This window comes from Meriones unguiculatus, chromosome 11 (assembly GCF_030254825.1).
Source record: "Meriones unguiculatus strain TT.TT164.6M chromosome 11, Bangor_MerUng_6.1, whole genome shotgun sequence".
Lineage (NCBI taxonomy): Eukaryota > Metazoa > Chordata > Mammalia > Rodentia > Muridae > Meriones > Meriones unguiculatus.
The window spans coordinates 2,058,041-2,074,640 of record NC_083359.1 but is presented as its reverse complement, the minus strand read 5'-3'; the positions used below and the strand labels follow the sequence as shown (position 1 = coordinate 2,074,640).

Sequence of the window (16,600 nt, the reverse complement as noted above, 5' to 3'; positions counted from 1 at the left end):
CCAGTGGAGCTGGAGCCACCTCCTCCTGAGGTTCTGAAGTTTGAGCTACAACCTCTTCAGGTGGTTTTGTAATCTGAGTTGGGGTTGCCTGCACAGGATTACATTTTGTAGTTCTGTGGATAAATGAATCCAGAGGTTCTTCTACATGAGAGATTGGTCTTATGTAATTAACTCTGTAGTGATCATCATCATCATATGGATGTACAACTTTAATCGCCTCTGGATTTGGACGGCGGTAAGTCCCTGAGGGAGCATAAGGCGCTTTGGTGTCATCCTGATCATGTAAAGACTGTAATGAGATACTTGGTGGTTTTGGAGATGGAGCTTGGCTCTCCAGGGGAGCTGGAGCCACCCTTTCTGAGTCTTCTAGAGTTTGAGCTACAACCTCCTTAGGTGGTTTTGTAGGCTGAGGTGGAGAATCCTGAACAGGATCAGATATTGTAGTTTTGAGGGAAAAAAATGTGGACGTACAACTACCGGAGGGAGGGATTGGCCTTCTGTAATTAATTCTATCGAGATCCTCATCATCATATGGAGGCACAACTTTAATCTCCTCTGGATTTGGAAGGTGGTAAGCCAATGAAGGAGCAGAAGAAGGTTCAGTGTCATCTTCATTTGAAGGCTGTAAAGAGATACTTGGTGGTTTTGGAGATAGAGCTTGGCTCTCCAGTGGAGCTGGAGCCACCTCCTCCTGAGGTTCTGAAGTTTGAGCTACAACCTCTTCAGGTGGTTTTGTAGTCTGAGTTGGAGTTGCCTGCACAGATTTGAATTTTGTAGTTTTGAGGAAAAAAAAATTCAGAGGGATTGGCTCTTCATAATTAATTACATAGCGATCCTCTTCAGCAGATGGGGGAGAACTTTAATCACCTCTGGATTTGGAAGGCGGTAAGCCAATGTAGGAGCAGAAGAAGGTTCGGTGTCGTCCTGATGTGAGGGCTGTAATGAAATACTTGGTGGTTTTGGAGATGGAGCTTGGCTCTCCAGTGGAGCTGGAGCCACCTCCTCCCGAGGTTCTGAAGTTTGAGCTAGAAAGTCCTTAGGTGGTTTTGTAGTCTGAGTTAGAGTTGCCTGCACAGATTTGGATTTTGTAGTTTTGAGGAAAAAAAATCCAGAGGGATAGGCTCTACATAATTAATTACATAGCGATCCTCTTCAGCAGATGGGGGAGAACTTTAATCACCTCTGGATTTGGAAGGCGGTAAGCCAATGTAGGAGCAGAAGAAGGTTCAGTGTTGTCCTGATTCGAAGGCTGTAATGAGATACTTGATGGTTTTGGAGATGGAGTTTGGCTCTCCAGTGGAGCTGGAGCCACCTCCTCCTGAGGTTCTAGTGTAGAGCTACAACCTCGTTAGGTGTTTTAGTAGTCTGAGTTGTGGTCTTCTGCACAGGTTTAGATTTTGTAGTTTTGAGGGAAAAAGTATCTGCCGGTCCAACTACTGGAGTGATTGGTTTTAGGTAACTAATTGTATAGCGATCCTCATCATCATATGGAAGCAGAGCTTTAATCTCCTCTGAATGTAGAGGAAGGTAAGTCCATGAAGCAGCAGAAGAAGGTTCGGTGTCATCCTGATTTGAAGGCTGTAATGAGATACTTGGTGGTTTTGGAGATGGAGCTTGGCTCTCTAGTGGAGCTGCAGCCACCTCCTCCCTAAGTTCTGAAGTTTGAGCTACAAACTCCTTAGGTGGTTTTGTAATGTGAGTTGTGATCTTTTGCACAGGTTTAGATTTTGTAGTTTTCTGGGAAAAAAAATCCAGAGGGACAACTACCGGAGAGATTGGCCCTATGTAATTAATTCCAGAGTGATCCTCATCGTCATATGGAGGCAGAAATTTAATCTCCCCTGGATTTGGAGGGTGGTAAGTCAATGAAGAAGAAGGTTCGGTGTTGTCCTCTTTCGAGGGCTGTAATGAGATACTTGGTGGTTTTGGAGATGGAGCTTGGCTCTCCAGTGGAGCTGGAGCCACCTCCTCCTGAGGTTCTGAAGTTTGAGCTACAACCTCTTCAGGTGGTTTTGTAGTCTGAGTTGGAGTTGCCTGCACAGATTTGAATTTTGTAGTTTTGAGGAAAAAAAAATTCAGAGGGATTGGCTCTTCATAATTAATTCCATAGCGATCCTCATCATCAGATGGGGGATGAACATTAATCTCTTCTGGATTTGGAAGGCAGTAAGCCAATGAAGGAGCAGAAGAAGGTTCGGTGTCGTCCTGATGTGAGGGCTGTAATGAAATACTTGGTGGTTTTGGAGATGGAGCTTGGCTCTCCAGTGGAGCTGGAGCCACCTCCTCCCGAGGTTCTGAATTTTGAGCTACAAACTCCTTAGTTCGTTTTGTAATCTGAGTTGTGATCACCTGCACAGGTTTAGATTTTGTAGTTTTCTGGGAAAAAAAATCCAGAGGGACAATTACCAGAGAGATTGGCCCTACGTAATTAATTCCTGAGTGATCCTCATCATCATAAGGAGGCACAACTTTAATCTCCCCTGGATTTGGATGGTGGTAAGTCAATGAGGAAGAAGGTTCGGTGTCCTCCTCTTTTGAGGGCTGTAATGAGATAGTTGGTGGTTTTGGAGATGGAGTTTGGCTCTCCAGTGGAGCTGGAGCCACCTCCTCCTGAGGTTCCGAAGTTTGAGCTACAACCTCTTTAGGTAGTTTAGTAGTCTGAGTTGTGGTCTTCCGCGCAGGTTTATATTTGTAGTTTTGAGGGAAAAACTATCTGCAGGTCCAACTACCGGAATGATTGGCTTTAGGTAACTAATTGTATAGCGATCCTCATCATCATATGGAGGCAGAGCTTTAATCTCCTCTGAATTTAGAGGAAGGTAAGTCCATGAAGGAGCAGAAGAAGGTTTGGTGTCATTCTGATTTGAAGGCTGTAATGAGATACTTGGTGGTTTTGGAAATGGAGCTTGGCTCTCCAGTGGAGCTGGAGCCACCTTCTCCTGAGGTTCTACAGTTTGAGCTACAACATTCTCACGTGGTTTTGTAGTCTGAGTTGTGGTCTTCTGCACTGGTTTAGATTTTGTAGTTTTGAGGGAAAAAGTATCTGCAGGTCCAACTACCAGAGTGATTGGCTTTAGGTAACTAATTGTATAGCGATCCTCATCATCATATGGAGGCAGAGCTTTAATCTCCTCTGAATTTAGAGGAAGGTAAGTCTACGAAGGAGCAGAAGAAAGTTCGGTGTCATCCTGATTTGAAGGCTGTAATGAGATACTTGGTGGTTTTGGAGATGGAGCTTAGCTCTCCAGTGGACCTGGAGCCACCTCCTCCTGAACTTCTGAGGTTGAGCTACAACCTCTTCAGGTGGTTTTTTAATTTGAGTTGGGGTCTCCTGCACAGGTTTGGAATTTGTACTGTTGAGGAAAAAGTATCTGGATGTACAACTACCGGAGGGATTGGCCTTATGTATCTAAATTTATAGCGATCCTCATCATCATATGGAGGCAGAACTTTAATCTCCTCTGGATTTGGGAGGCCTGTAAGTCAATGAAGGAGCAGAAGAAGGTTCTGTTTCATCCTGATACAAAGTCTGTAATGAGATACTAGGTGGTGCTGAATATGCCTCTTGTTGGGACCCTAGGATGGACCTTTTCCCTCATGATGATCTGGAGGGTGATCTACCTGTTCTTTAGGCCGTTCCAGAACCTGTTCTGGGGCTTTTTTTCTGGGCTGGTAAAGGTCCTCCTTCCTCGGAGACCTGTGGTATTCCAGTTGTGTCTTCCTGCTGACTTAGAGGTTGATCATAGAGAACAGATTCTGGGGATTGAGGTAGAAGGCCCAGTTGATTTGGCAGAATTCCAGCCTCTGCAGCTTCATGGTAGACAGATGTTCCCATCCCTATGGGTTTTTCTGTTATGGTTATTGCCAGATCTGGTTGACCAGTCCCATTGGAGAAGCTAGAATGCTGAGCCTGACAGTGACCTGAGGGAAAAGTGTCACTTCATGATTCTCTAGAATCTGAGTTGCTTGTTCTTGTTCAGGTAAAGAAGGTTTAAACTCTTCAGCATACTCTGAGGCTTGAGCTGGTACCTCCTGCTGGCTTTCAAACTGACTCTCCCCAGGTGTCTCAGCCTGAACTGGAGGCTTCTCTTCATTGAGAAAGGGCCCCACCTCACCAGGAGACTCTCAAGGATGCACTGGGAACTCCTGCTGGGCTGGAGAAGATTCAGTCTCTTTGGTAGGCTCTGAAGTTATGGTAATTTCCACACACACAGGTTTAACTGTAACATTTGACAAGTAATATTGCTGCTCTTCACTCTGAGCTGCCTGGCCTGCATGAATTGGTGGTGTTTCAACTACAGTCTCAACAGGGACCCCATGTAATCAGCACCTCCTGTGTCTGTCTTGGGATTTCGAATATGTGCATATTTAGGTGGATGATCAGAGGGGTGCCAAGACCAGAGAGCTTGGTTGGCACCCAGGGCTCTGAAGTCAACTGGACTGGGTTTGCAGTCAACTCTGGAGTAGGAACAGCTCTTATTGAGAAAGGTTTTCCCCTCACCAGGAGACACTAAAGCTGGAACTATGGCCTCCTTAGGTGGTTCTGTAATCTGAGTTGTGGTCTCCTGAATATTTTGAGAAAGCTCTTCTTCAGTACTAGGTTGTGGATTTATGGCAAGTTCCAGATTTAAAGGCTGAACTGTGGCTTTAACTGGGTTTAGATGCTGAGTGTCAACATGTTCAGGATATTTCCCCAGAGGGTGCTTTGGGGCTGAACTATTACAGTCTGCTCTGCAGTTGTAGGATGCTGAGGCTCTCTGTAGGTTCTGAAGTTATGGTGAGTTCCAGGTCCAAGGGCTGAAATGAGACACTGTGTGAGGTAGAATGGTCAGCTTGATCCTGAGTCAGTATTGGATTTGTTGCTTCGTTACATTCTTGAGCTTGAGCTACAACCTCTTTGGGTGGGTTTGTCATCTGAGTTGTGGTTTCCCACCTTGTATGATCAAGTTTCAACTTAGTAGTAGGTTGTAGATTTATGGTAATTTCCAGATCCAAAGGCTGAACTGTGTTTTCATTTGGGTTTGGATTTTGTGTCTCAACACGATGTGGATGTGGAATTTTCGCTTGAATATATGTCTGTGCATTTATAGTTCCCTTTGGTAGTGTATGACGGTTAGCCTGTAGAATAATTCCTGAAGTTACAGTGACTTTTGGGTCCAAAGGCTGAAATGAATCATTAGGTGATATCATATACTCACCTTGATCCTGATCTGGTCTTGGAACCTTCATTTTTTTGTCTGTTGGAATCTGAGTTTGAATACTGTTCAGTGGTTTTGGAGGTATCGGTTTATGGATTAGAAAAAGCTGTCCCTTCCTAGAGGGTTTAAAGGCCTGAGCTGCAGTGGGCTTCAGCATTGGAAATGGTTTTAAATTCTCATGGAGGGAGGACTGTGGAATGAAATAGGGTCATTTGCTGATGTAGGTAAGGTCCTACTGTAATAGTATGACCTGGAGGAAGTTCTGAGGCTTCCTGCTGAGTTGAAGAAAGATCTACCTCTTTAGGATGGTGCGTTGTCATAGGTATGGCTTCTTGGAAAGCTAGAGATTTGGTTTTGTAGAAATATGGAGGCTTTGAAATGGCATTGGTCTGGATTTGTGAAAATCTACCTTGCTCAGTGGGGTGAAGTCAGTCCTGTGAAAATAGAACAGACTTATCCTGGAGAGAGTTCTCTGGAGGTACAGTCAGAGCTAGGTCCAGATGCTTAATTGATGTTGTATATAATTTTGATGTTCATTTCTAGACATTGCCTCTAGAGCTTCAGGTGAAAGAAATGCATTTGTCATTGAAGGCCAAGCTGAGCTCCCTTGCTGTCTTGGAGAAGGTTCAGCTGAAAGCCCCTTAGGCTGGGTTGCGATCTCTTGACCAGACAAAGAATAGTGATCCTTTTTTGGTGGGTTTGGATGCTGAGATGGGACACTGTGTGATGCTAGAGAAAAAACTGAACCATGACGCAAGGATGGACCTTTTAGCTCATGATGACCTGGAGGTTGAGCTACCTGTTCTTTAGGCAGTTCCAGAACCTGTTCTGGAGCCTTTTGCTGTGCTGGAAAGGGTCCTCCTTCCTTGCAGATCTGTGATATACCAGTTGTGTCTTCCTGCTGGCTTAGAGGTTGATCATAGAGAACAGATTCTGGGGATTGAGGTAAAATGCCCTGTTGATTTGGCAGAATTCCAGCCTCTGCAGCTTCATGGTAGACAGATGTTCCCATCCCTATGGGTTTTTCCGTTATTGTTATCGCCAGATCTGGTTGACAGGTCCCATGTGAAAAGCTAGAATGCTGAGCCTGACAGTGACCTGAGGGAAAAGTGTCACTTCATGATTCTCTAGAATCTGAGCTGCTTGTTCTTGTTCAGGTGAAGAAGGTTTAAACTCTTCAGCATACTCTGAGGCTTGAGCTGGTACGTCCTGCTGGCTTTCAAACTGACTCTCCCCAGGAGTCTCAGCCTGAGCTGGAGGCTTCTCCTTATTGAGAAAGGGCCCCACCTCACCAGGAGACTGGAAAGGATGCTGTGGGAACTCCTGCTGGGCTGGAGAAGATTCAGTCTCTTTGGTAGGCTTGAAGTTATGGTAATTTCCACACCCACAGCTCTAACTGTAACATTTGACAAGTAATATTGCTGCTCTTCACTCTGAGCTGCCTGGCCTGCATGAATTGGTGGTGTTTCAACTACAGTCTCAACACGGGCCTCTGGAGTTTGAAACACAGACCCTTGCTCAAGTGGAGGTTGCTCTTCAGGCTGAACTGTGGCTTCTGACTGATTTCTAGTATCTGATCTTCCCTCCTCAGGAGACTCAGAAGGTTGAACTGGCTGCTCTAATCCACTGAGAGAAGATTCATTCTCCAAAACAGGGCCTAGATGTTGAGATAGATCTTCTGTCTGGGTTGGTAAGGGCCCTACCTCCTCTGATTCCTGAGGCTGAACTGAAGACTCCAGATCAATTCCAGAAGAGTCAACCTCTGCTGGGGATTCTAAAGGTTCAGCTGTCTGCTGCTGGCTAGGAAAAGATTCAGTTCCAACAAGAGGACCTGGAGTCTGAGTTGGAGTCTCCCCCTAATATGGAGGTGATTCGACCTCCGTTCTAATTGCAGAAGTTATTTTAAATTTCACATGTGTAGGCTTACCTGTGATAGTGGGCAAAGTATAATTGAGAGTTTGATCCTGACTGGGATTTTTAATTGTTGCTGCAGTTGTTGCTCTAATTGTTGTTTCAATTACATTCGGCATAGACGAATATGGACCCAGTACTGTAGCCTCTTGCTCAACTGAAGGACTGATTTTTTCAGAGATTGTTGTAGGCAGAGCCGGAACTTCTGGCTGGCTAGCAGTATGTCATGATCTTCAGGAAGCTCTGAAGTCTCGTCTGAAGAACCTCTTGTTGGGTTGATGAAGGTCCCAACAACTCAGGACTTTCTATATACTGGGCTAGGGTCTCTTTCTGGCTCACAGTTGGTTGTTCCTCTTTATCTGCCTCTGAAGTCACTGTCTCAGACCTGATCTAAAGGATTCACTGTAACATTTGGCAAGTTTTAGTGCTGAGCTTCACTTCTATCTGGAGGTGGACTGTGTATTTCAGGTTGCATTGATATCTCCTCAGAAGAAAGTTGTCGGTGAGCTGAGTGTTCTTTTTGAGTTAAAGGCTCACCTCCCTCAGGGGGCTATGAGAAATAATCTAGAGCTTACTTCTGGGATTCTCTGGATTTCCAGTTTGTGTCTCAGAAGGTTAGGTTCCGCCTGCTCTAGGAGCTCTGAAACTTCATCTGCATTCTCTTGAGATTGCCGTGGAAGGCTGTAAGAATAAGCTTCATTCATATTGAGATCTTCATAATAATCATCCACGACTAATTTCTGAAATTGACTTTTTCTAACAAACACTTTCGCAAGTTTCCTGTGCGGAGCTTGATGTTTCTTCAACTCTTTGGGTGAAACAATGGAGTTTGTTGCTTTTGAACTCTGCTTGTCTAGTGATGGAACAAGTATTTCATTAAACTGATGATCTGTAGCCTCCCTTATATTGGCAGTGCATTGGAGCTGTGAAAGCAGAATGGTGGAATGAACTTGATCCCCATTCAGCATTAAACTATTCTCTGGTGCTTCCCAGGTGTGTCAGCTTTCGGTCATGTCCTGATGCTGTACAGTGAGCTCCTCAGGCTCTGGGTTTGGCTCCAGAGAAGTACTGGGATCCTGGAACAGAATCAAACTGTCATTGAACTCCGGAGTGGGAACAGCGTTTGATTTGGCAGAAGCTCAGCCTCTGCCGCTTTATGGTAGACAGATGTTACCATCCCTATGGATTTTTCTGTTATGGTTTTCACCAGATCTGGTTGACCAGTCCCATGGGACAAGCTAGAATGCTGAGCCTGATAGTGACCTGGGGGCAAAACTGTCACTTCATGATTCTCTCAAAAGTGAGCTTGTTGTTCTTGTTCAGTTGAAGAAGGTTTAAACTCTTCAGCATACTCTGAGGCTTGAGCTGGCACCTCCTGCTGGCTTTCAAACTGATTCTCCCCAGGAGTCTCAGCTTGAGCTGGAGTCTCCACCTCATTGAGAAAGGGTCCCACCTCACCAGGAGACACCAAAGCTGGAGCTATTGCCTCCTTAGGTGGTTCTGTAATCTGAGTTGTGTTCTCTTGCATATTTTGAGAAAGCTCTTCTTCAGTACTAGGTTGTAGAGTTATGGTAAATTCCAGAATAAAGGCTGAACTGTGGCTTCTGGTGGGTTTAGATGCTGAGTGTCAACATGTTCAGGATCTATCCGCAGAGAGTGCTTTGGGGGATGAACTATTACAGTCTGCTCTGCAGTTGTAGGATGAACTATTACAGTCTGCTCTGCAGTTGTAGGATGCTGAGTCTCTCTGTAGGTTCTGAGGTTATGGTGAGTTCCAGGTCCAAGGGCTGAAAGGAGACACTGTGTGAGGTAGAATGGTCAGCTTGATCCTGAGTCACTATTGGAATTGTCACTTCGTTATATTCTGGAGCTTGAGCTACACCCTCTTTGGGTGGATCTGTCATCTGAGTTGTGGTTTCCCGCATTGTTTGATCAAGTTTCTCCTTAGTAGTAGGTTGTAGATTTATGGTAATTTCCAGATCTCCTCAGTTTCTGGGTTCAGCTCTCGAGAAGTACTGGGATCCTGGAACAGAATTAAACTGTCAGTCAGCTCCTCAAGTGGGGCCAATTTCTCCGTGGGAGCAGAGGACTCCAGGTAATCAACATCCCCTGTGTCTGTCTCGGGCTTTTGAGGATGTGAGGAAATAGGGGGATGATCAGAGGGTTGCCAAGACCAGAGAGCCTGGTGGGCACCCAGGGCTCTGAAGTCAACTGGACTGGTTTTCCAGTGAACTCTGGAATGAGAAAGGGTCCCACCTCACCAGGAGACTCTAAACCTGGAGCTATGGCCTTCTTAGGTGGTTCTTTAATCTGATTTCTTGTCTCTTGCTTATTTTGAAAAAGCTCTTCTTCATTACTAGGTTGTGGAGTTATGGTGAGTTCCCGATCCAAGGGCTGAACTGTGGCTTCTGGTGGGTTTAGATGCTGAGTCTCAACATGTTCAGGATTCATCGCCAGAGGGTTCCTTGTGTGGTGAACTATTACAGTCTGCTCCGCAGTTGTAGGAAGGTGAGGCTCTCTGATAGGCTCTCCCTTAGTACTAGACTCTGGAGTTATGGTAAGTTCCAGATCCAAAGGCTGAACTGTGACTTCTGCTGGGATTGGATGCTGAGCATGAACTTGTTCCAATCTCAGAGGTTTTGGAGAATAAACTATTACATTCTTCTTTGTGGTTATAGGATGGTGATTCTCTCTGGTAGGTTCTGAATTCAGGATGAGTTGCAGGTCCATGAGCTGAAATGAAACAATGGGTAAGGTAGAATGCTCAGGTTGGTCCTCACCTGGTGTTGGAACTGTCAGCTGCTGAGATATTCGAGCTTTATCCTCTTTAGGTGGCTCTGTAATCTGAATTGTTGTCTCTTGCATATTTTGAGAAAGCTCTCTTTTAGCAGTAGGTTGTGGAGTTATGGTAAGTTCCAAATCCAAAGGCTTAACTGTGGCTTCAATGCTGAGTGTCAACATGTTCAGGATCTATCTGCAGAGGGTGCTTTGGGGGGTGAACTATTACAGTCTGCTCTGCAGTTATGATGGTGAGGCTCTCTGGTAGGTTCTGAAGTTATGGTGAGTTCCAGGTGCAAGGGCTGAAATGAGACACTGTGTGAGCTAGAATGGTCAGTTTGATCCTGACTTGGTGTTGGAATTATCACCTCCTGATATACTGGGGCTCGAGCTACAACCTCTTTTGGTGGTTCTGTCACCTGCGTTGTGCTCTCTTGCAAACTATGAGAGAGTTCTCTGTCAGCAGTAGGTTACTGAGTTATGGTTAGTTCCAGATCCATAGGCTGAACTGTGACTTCAGTTGGCTTCAGGTGCTGAACATAAGCATATTGTGGAAATGTCACATGAATACAATTTGGATGAGGAACAGCAGTGTTCTCTGAAGTTGTAAAATATTCAGCCTCTCTAGTAGGCTCTAGTGTTATGGTAAGCTCTAGGTCTAAGGGCTGAAATAAGACAGTGGGTGAAGTTGGCTACTCAGCTTGATCCTGACCTGGTGTTGCAACTGTCACTTCTGTATATACTGGGGATGGAGCTATGGCCTCCTTAGGTGGTTCTGTAATCTGAGTCCTCTGCTCCCACGGAGTCAGTATTGGATTTGTCACTTTGTTACATTCTGGAGCTTGAGCTACGACCTCTTTCATTGGATCTGTTTTCTGAGTAGGGTTTTCTCATGTTGTATGATCAAGTTTCTTCTTAGTAGTAGGTTGTAGATTTATGTTTATTTCCAGATCCAAAGGCTGAACTGTGTTTTCATTTGGGTTTGGATTTTGTGTCTCAACACGATGTGGATGTGGAATTTGTGCTTGAATATATGTCTGTGGATTTACAGTTCCCTTTGGTAGTATATGAGGCTTAGCCTCTAGAATAATTCCTGAAGTTACGGTGACTTCTGGGTCCAAAGGCTGAAAGGAATCATTGGGTGACATCGTATACTCACCTTGACCCTGATCTGTTCTTTGAACTGTCATTGTTTTGTCTGTTGGAATCTAAGTTTGAATACTGTTCAGTGGTTTTGGAGGTATGGCTTTATGGATTAGAAAAAGCTGTCCCTTCCTAGAGGGTTTAAAGGCCTGAGCTGCAGTGGGCTTCAGCACTGCAAATGGTTTTAAATTCTCATGGAGTTCTATGGGATGAAATAGGGTCATTTGCTGATGTCGGTAATGTCCTACTCCAATAGTATGACCTGGATGTAGTTCTGAGGCTTCCTGCTGAGTTGAAGAAAGATCTACCTCTTTAGAAAGGTGCATTGTCAGAGGTATGGCTTCTGGGAAGGCTAGAGATTTAGTTTTGGAGAAAAATGGAGGCTTTGAAATGGCATTGGTCTGGATTTGTGAGAATCCACCTTGGTCAGTGGGGTGAAGTCAGTCCTGTGGAAATAGAACAGACGTATCCTGGAGAGAGGTCTCAGATGCCTAATTGTTGTTGTATATTATTTTGATGTTCAGTTCTAGACATTACCTCTAGGGCTGCAGGTGAAAGAAATGCATTTGTCATTGAAGGCCAAGCTGAGCTCCCTTGCGTTCTTGAAGAAGCTCCAGCAGGAAGCTCTTTAAATGGGTTGTGACCTCTTGACCAGACAAAGAATATTGATCTTCTTTTGTTGGGGTTGGTTGCTGAGATGGGACACTGTGTGATGCTAGAGAATAAACTTGACCATGACCCAAGAATGGAACTTTTAGCTCATGATGACCTGGAGTTTGAGCTACCTCTTCTTTAGGCAGTTCCAGAACCTATTCTGGAGCCTTTTTCTGGGCTGGAAAGGGTCCTTCTTCCTTGGAGATCTGTGGTATTCCAGTTGCATCTTCCTGCTGGCTTAGAGGTTGATCATAGAGAACAGATTCTGGGGATTGAGGTAGAGTGTCCTACTGATTTGGCAGAAGTTCAGCCTCTGCAGCTTCATGGTAGACAGATGTTCCCATCCCTATGGGTTTTTCTGTTATGGTTATTGGCAGATCTGGTTGAGCAGTCCCATGGGACAAGCTAGAATGCTGAGCCTGATAGCGACCTGGGGGCAAAAGTGTCACTTCATGGTTCTCTCAAAAGTGAGCTTGTTGTTTTGCTCAGCTGGTGGGAGCTTTTCAGGCTGAACTGTGGCTTCTGAGTGATTTCTAGAATCTGATCCTACCTCCTCAGGAGACTCAGAAGGTCTTCTGTCTGGGTTGGTAAGGGCCCTACCTCCTCTGATTCCTGAGGGTGAACTGAAGACTCCAGATCAATTCCAGAAGAGTCACCCTCTGCTGGCTAGGAAAAGATTCAGTTCCAACAAGAGGACCTGGAGTCTGTGTTGGAGTCTCCCCCTCACATGGAGATGATTCTACCTCCATTCTAATTGCAGAAGTTATGTTAAATTTCACATGTGTAGGCTAACCTGTAATAGTGGGCAAAGTATAATTGAGAGTTTGATCCTAACTGGGCTGTGAGAAATGATCTAGTGCTCCTTCTGGGATTCTCTGGATTTCCAGTTCGTTTCTTCAGATTGTTAGGTTCAGCCTGCTCTAGGAGCTCTGAAGCTTCATCTGCATTCTCCTGAGAATGCAGTGGAAGGCTGTAAGAATAAGCTTCATTCATATTGAGATCTTCATAGTAATCATCCACGACTTATTTCTGAAATTGACGTTTTCTAACAAACACGTTCGCAAGTTTCCTGTGCTTAGGTTGATGTTTCTTCAACTCTTTGGGTGAAACAATGGACCTTGTTGCTTTTAAACTCTGGCTGTCTAGTGATGCAACAAGTATTTCATTAAACTGATGATCTGTAGCCTCCCCTATATTGGCAGTACATTGGAGCTGTGAAAGCAGAATGGTGGAATGAACTTGATCCCCATTTAGCATTAAACTATTATCTGGCTGCTTGCCAGGTGGTGTCACCTTGTTGGTTAGATGGTGATCTGTCCAGTGAGTTCCTCAGGGTCTAGGTTTGGCCCTGGAGAAGTACTGGGGTCCTGGAACAGAAGTAAACTGTCAGTCAACTCCTCAAGTGAGGCCAATATCTCTGTGGGAGCAGAGGCCCCCAGGTAATCAGCACCCCCTGTGTCTGTTTTGGGGATTCAAGGATGTTATGAATTAGGTGGATGATCAGAGGGGTGCCAAGACCAGAGAGCTTGGTGGGCACCCAGGACTCTGAAGTCAGCAGGACTGGGTTTCCAGTGAACTCTGGAGTGGGAACAGCGTTTGATGTTTCAGAAGCTCAGCCTCTGCAGCTTAATGGTAGACAGATGTTCCCATCCCTATGGGTTTTTCTGTTATGGTTATCGCCAGATCTGGTTCACCAGTCCCATGGGACAAGCTAGAATTCTGAGCCTGACAGTGACTTGGGGGCAAAACTGTCACTTCATGGTTCTCTCAAAAGTGAGCTTGTTGTTCATGTTCAGTTGAAGAAGGTTTAAACTCTTCAGCATACTCTGAGGCTTGAGCTGGTACCTCCTGCTCGCTTTCAAACTGATTCTCCCCAGGAGTCTCAGCCTGAGCTGAGGCTTCTCCTCAAGGAGAAAGGGTCCCACCTCAGCAGGAGACACCAAAGCTGGAGCTATGGCCTCCTTAGGTGGTTCTGTAATCTGAGTTGTGGTCTCTTGCATATTTTGAGAAAGCTCTTCTTCAGTACTAGGTTGTAGATTTATGGTAAATTCCAGAAAAAAAGGCTTAACTGTGCCTTCTCGTGGATTTAGATGCTGAGTGTCAACATGTTCAGGATTTATCTCCAGAGGGTGCTTTGGGGGATGAACTATCACAGTCTGCTCTGCAGTTGTAGGATGCTGAGGCTCTCTGTAGATTCTGAGGTTATGGTGAGTTCCAGGTCCAAGGGCTGAAATGAGACACTGTGTGAGCTAGAATGGTCAGCTTGATCCTGAGTCAGTATTGGATTTGTCACTTTGTTACATTCTGGAGCTTGAGCTACAACCTCTTTGGGTGGGTCTGTCATCTGAGTTGTGGTTTCCCCCGCATTGTTTGATCAAGTTTCTCCTTACTAGTACGTTGTAGATTTATGTTTATTTCCAGATCCAAAGGCTGAACTGTGTTTTCATTTGGGTTTGGATTTTGTGTCTCAACACGATGTGGATGTGGAATTTTCGCTTGAATATATGTCTGTGGATTTACAGTTCTCTTTGGTAGTATATGAGGCTTAGCCTCTAGAATAATATCTGAAGTTACGGTGACTTCTGGGTCCAAAGGCTGAAATGAATCATTAGGTGATATCATATACTCACCTTGACCCTGATCTGGTCTTGGAACTGCCATATTTTTTGTGTGTTCGAATCTGAGTTTGAATACTGTTCAGTGATTTTGGAGGTATCACTTTATGTGTTAGAAAAAGCTGTCCCTTCCTAGAGGGTTAAATGCCTTGAGCTTCAGTATGCTTCAGCCCTGGAAATGGTTTTAAATTTTCATGGAGTTGTGTGGGATGAAATAGGGCCATTTGCTGATGTAGGTAATGTCCTACTGCAATAGTATGACCTGGAGGAAGTTCTGAGGCTTCCTGCTGAGTTGAAGAAAGATTGACCTCTTTAGGACAGTGCGTTGTCAGAGGTGGCTTCTTGGAAGGCTAGAGATTTGGTTTTAGAGTAATATGGAGGCTTTGAAATGGCATTGGTCTGGATTTGTGAAAATCCACCTTCCTCAGTGGGGTGAAGTAAGTCCTGAGGAAACGGAACACACATATCCTGGAGAGAGGTCTCTGGAGTGACAGTCAGAGCTAGGTCCATATGCTTAATTGGTGTTGTATATGATTTTGAATGTTCAGTTCTAGACATTACCTCTAGAGCTGCAGGTGAAAGAAATGCATTTGTCATTGAAGGCCAAGCTGAGCTCCCTTGCTGTCTTGGAGAAGGTTCAGCAGGAAGTTCTTTAGGCTGGGTTGGGACCTCTTGACCAGACAAAGAGTAGTGATAATTTTTTGGTGGCGTCAGAATCTGAGATGGGAATATGACCCAAGGATGGACCTATTAGCTCATGATGACCTGGTGGTTGAGCTACCTCTTCCTTAGGCAGTTCCAGAACCTGTTCTGGAGCCTTTAATTGGGCTGGAAATAGTCGTCCTTCCTCAGAGACCTGTGATATTCCAGTTGTGTCTTCCTGCTGGCTTAGAGGTTGATCATAGAGAACAGATTCTGGGGATTGAGGTAGAAGGCACTGTTATTTTGGCAGAGGTTCAGCCTCTGCAGCTTCATGGTAGACAGATGTTCCCATCTTTATGGGTTTTTTTGTTATGGTTATCGCCAGATCTGGTTGACCAGTCCCATGTGACAAGCTAGAATGCTGATCCTCTTAGTGACCTGGTGGTACACCTGTCACTTCATGGTTCTCTCGAAAGTGAGCTTGTTGTTCTTGTGCAGTTGAAGAAGGTTTAAACTCTTCAGCATACCCTGCGCTTGAGCTGCTACCTCTTGCAGGTTTTCATACTGGCTCTCCCCAGGTGTCTCAGCCTGAGCTGGAGGCTTCTCCTCAGTGAGAAAGGCTCCCACCTTTCTCGGAGACTCTAAAGCTGGAGCTATGGCCTCTTTAGGTGGCTCTGTAATCTGAGTTGTGGTCTCTTGCATATCTTGAGAAAGCTCTTCTTCAGTACTAGGTTGTGGAGCTATGGTAAGTTCCAGGTCCAAAGGCTGAACTGTGGCTTTAACTGGGTTTAGATGCTGAGTGTCAACATGTTCAGGATATATCCCCAGAGGGTGCTTTGGGGGGGGGTGAACTATTACAGTCTGTTTGCAGTTGTAGGATGGTGAGGCTCTTTGGTAGGTTCTGAAGTTATGGTGAGTTCCAGGTGCAAGGGCTGAAATGAGACACTGTGTGAGCTAGAATGGTCAGTTTGATCCTGACTTGGTGTTGGAATTATCACCTCCTGATATACTGGGGCTGGACCTACAACCTCTTTCCGTGGTTTTGTCACCTGCGTTGTGCTCTCTTGCAAACTATGAGAGAGTTCTCTGTCAGCAGTAGGTTGATGAGTTATGGTTAGTTCCAGATCCACAGGCTGAACCTTGACTTCTGTGGCTTCAGGTGCTGAACATGAGCATATTGTGGAAATGTCACATGAATACAATTTGGATGAGGAACAGCAGTGTTCTCTGAAGTTGTAAAATATTCAGCCTCTCTAGTAGGCTCTGGTGTTATGGTAAGCTCTAGGTCTAAGGGCTGAAAGGAGACAGTGGGTGAGGTTGGCTACTCAGCTTGATCCTGACCTGGTGTTGCAACTGTTGCTTCTGTATATACTGGGGATGGAGCTATGGCCTCTTTAGGTGGTTCTGTAATCTGAGTTGTAGTCTCTTGCATATTTTGAGAAAGCTCTTCTTCAGTACTAGGTGGTGGAATCATGGTAAGTTCCAGATCCAAAGGCTGAACTGTGGCTTCAACTGGGTTTAGATGCTGAGTGTCAACATGTTCAGGATATATGCCCAGAGGGTGCTTTGGGGATGAACTATTGAAATCTGCTCTGCAGTTGTAGGATGCTGAGGCTCTCTGTAGATTCTGAAGTTATGGTGAGTTCCAGGTCCAAGGGC

At 45.2% G+C, this 16,600-nt stretch overlaps 1 pseudogene; it reads right to left on the bottom strand.

Moving 5' to 3' along the window:
- Nucleotides 1–4,125: 4,125 nt before the first annotated feature.
- On the bottom strand, nucleotides 4,126–8,339 carry LOC110555107 (leucine-rich repeat-containing protein 37A-like; annotated as a pseudogene).
- Between the last annotated feature and the right edge of the window lie 8,261 nt (nucleotides 8,340–16,600).